Source organism: Medicago truncatula, chromosome 7 (genome assembly GCF_003473485.1).
Source record: "Medicago truncatula cultivar Jemalong A17 chromosome 7, MtrunA17r5.0-ANR, whole genome shotgun sequence".
NCBI classification, from domain to species: domain Eukaryota; kingdom Viridiplantae; phylum Streptophyta; class Magnoliopsida; order Fabales; family Fabaceae; genus Medicago; species Medicago truncatula.
The window spans coordinates 14,379,914-14,383,047 of NC_053048.1; the positions used below are offsets into that span (position 1 = coordinate 14,379,914).

A 3,134-nucleotide genomic window follows, 5' to 3' on the forward strand; every position below is an offset into this window, starting at 1 on the left:
TTGAAAGATATTTGCATAAGAAAAAGAGAGAGGCACAAAATAATATTGCTATGGCTAAACGCACTCTCAAAGAGTATGATACTCCTTCAACGGAAGAGCCACAAGCTATTATCGTGTACCCGACGGTTGAGGGTAACAATTTCGAGATCAAGCCTGCACTACTCAATTTGGTGTAGCAAAATCAGTTTTCTGTATCACCCACTGAGGATCCAAATCTCCATATTTCTTCCTTCCTTAGACTCAGCGGCACTATAAAAGAAAACCAAGAAGTAGTAAGACTTCATCTCTTTCCCTTTTCCTTAAGGGATAGAGCTAGCGCTTGGTTCCATTCCCTAGAAGTCGGTTCCATCACTTCATGGGATCAAATGAGGCGAGCATTCCTTGCCCGATTCTTTCCCCCCTCTAAAACCACCGACCAAATCACGCGGTTCAACCAAAAAGATGGGGAGTCTCTCTATGATGCGTGGGAGCGTTTCAAGGAAATGCTTAGACTTTGTCCCCACCATGGTTTAGAAAAGTGGCTCATAGTCCACACTTTTTATAATGGCCTAACATATACCACTAAGATGTCTTTTGATGCAGCTGCAGGTGGAGCACTAATGAACAAGAACTATACGGAGGCTTACGCATTGATTGAAGACATGGCTCAGAATCACTACCAATGGACCAACGAAAGAGCCATCACCGCCTCTACGGCCTCCAAAAAGGAGGCAGGTATGTACGAGGTCTCTGATTATGACCACCTTGCTGCTAAGGTTCATGCATTAACTCAAAAATTTGAAAAACTTAATGTTAATGCTGTCACACCTTCTCCTACATCTCCTCCTTGTGAAATCTTTGGTCATATTGGTGTTGATTGTCAGTTAGATAGTGCTACTAATAGTATTGAGCAATTAAACTATGCTCAATACAACCAAGGAACGAGGCCAAATCAAAACTTTTACAAAAACCCTCAAGGTTCCTACTGACAAGTAGCACCAACTGGCTATACAAACAACCAGAGGGTGGCTCAGAAATCAAGTTTGGAAATTTTGTTGGAAAACTGCATGATGAATCAAAATAAGCAACTTCAAGAACTGAAAAACCAAACAGGATTTCTGAACGACTCTCTCTCCAAACTCACTACCAAGGTTGATTCTATCGCTTCACACACTAAAATGCTCGAGACCCAAATCTCCCAAGTGGCCCAACAAGTGGCCACCTCTTCTCAAACACCGGGGGTCTTTCCCGGTCAAACCGAAACAAACCCCAAAGCTCATGTCAATGCTATTTCTCTTGGGGGTAGTAAGTTAGAAGAGACCGTTGCTAAAGCCAAAAATGTCAAGGGAGAGAGTGTTAAGCTTCTAGGTAAGAAAGATGTGATAGAAAGTGAGAAACCGCTTGATAAAAACAAAGCCCTTTCCCCATTAAGGCTTACTAAGCTTAACTTGGAGGCTCAATTCGAAAAGTTTGTCAACACCCTTAAGAAGATCTGCACTAAGATTCCCTTTGCGGAAGCTTTGTCACGAATGCCTCTATATGCCAAGTTTATAAAAGAAATTTTTTCAAAGAAATGGCTATAAACAACAAAGAGAAAATAGCTTTGACTAGGGAAAGTAGTGCCATCATCAAGAAGCAATCCCAAAAGCTTAGAGATCCAGGTAGTTTTGCCATCCCTTGTGTGATAGGAAAGAAACCGTAGACAAAGCCTTGTGTGACTTAGGAGATAGTGTTAGTTTGTTACCTCTATCCCTCTTTAAAAATATGGGAATAGGCGAGTTGAAACCTACCGAGATGACATTGAAGTTAGCCGACCGTTCTGTTATCCCCATAGTTGGATACGTTGAGGACATCCCCGTTAAGATAGAAGGGATATACATCCCGATTGGCTTTGTGGTTGTTGACATCGAGGAAGACCATGATTGCCCTATGGTTCTAGGAAGACCCTTCCTCGCCACTGCGGGTGCTATAGTTGATGTTAAGAATGGTAGGATAGTTTTTCAAGTGAGTGATGATATGGTAGGATTTGAGTTCGAGAATGTTATGAAAGGTCCCGCCCTTTATTATTGCAATATGATTAAAGAACATGATGTGAAAGAACGCTTTTTAGCGTCATCTGTAACGCCCTCTCTAATTATTTGATTATTTTAAATGAGTTTAGAATATACTTATATGATTTGTGTGATTTATATGATTTATTTTGATGAGTGATATTTTGTTATGATATATGTTATATATTTATTAATATAATATATATGTTATTTGGTTTAGAAATATAAATGTTATTTGATTTAGAAATATATATATGTTATTTGGTTTAGAAATATAAATGTTATTTGATTTACAAATATATATATGTTATTTGATTTAGAAATATATATGTGTTATTTGATTTAGAAATATATATGTGATTTGTTATAGAAATAAATGTTATTTGTTGTAGAAATACACATGATTTGTTGTAGAAATATATGTTAATTTGTGTAGAGATATATGTTATCTGGTGTAAAAATATATTTCTTATTTGGTGTAGAAATATATATATATATATATATATGTTATAGAAATATATTTGTTATAGAAATATAATTGTTATTTGTTGTATAAATATTTTATATATATATTAGAATAGAATATTGAGATTTTGGTAGGCAATCTAATATATTTTTGTACTGAATAATATATTTTTGTACTTAATATAATATATTTTGGTACTCAATTGATATATTTAATTACTAGATCTAATAGGTGCATTACTTGTTTCCAAAGTTTCTCACTTATTAGTTGTAAATTATCTCTATAAATAGAGAACTCACACAGTGCATTCTACACACCGAAATTCACAGTTGATACTGTAACGCCCACTTTCGTTTAATCGTTATTTAATCGAGTTTAGGTGATTATATTATATTTATATAATATATGTATGATTTTGATATGTTTTGATAAATTGTGGTGATTTTGGTGATTTGATTGATGACGTGTTAGGTTATGAGTTTTGGAGGAATTGATAAGATTAGAGAATTTATTTTATTGTTAAATAAAATAAAGATTTGAAAAATATTTAGTTGAGGGCTGTTTTGATATTTTAGATAGTTTTGGGGGAGAAAGTGAGATAAGATAAGTTATTAGAAAGAGGTATAAATAGGAGAAGA

General features: G+C 35.0%; 1 non-coding gene across 1 annotated transcript; it reads right to left on the reverse strand.

Annotated features, from left to right (window-relative positions):
• Window positions 1-405: 405 nt before the first annotated feature.
• On the reverse strand, window positions 406-511 carry LOC120577232 (small nucleolar RNA R71). Its single transcript, XR_005643307.1, has one exon. It is a non-coding gene; the product is annotated as a small nucleolar RNA R71 (small nucleolar RNA).
• Window positions 512-3,134: the final 2,623 nt, after the last annotated feature.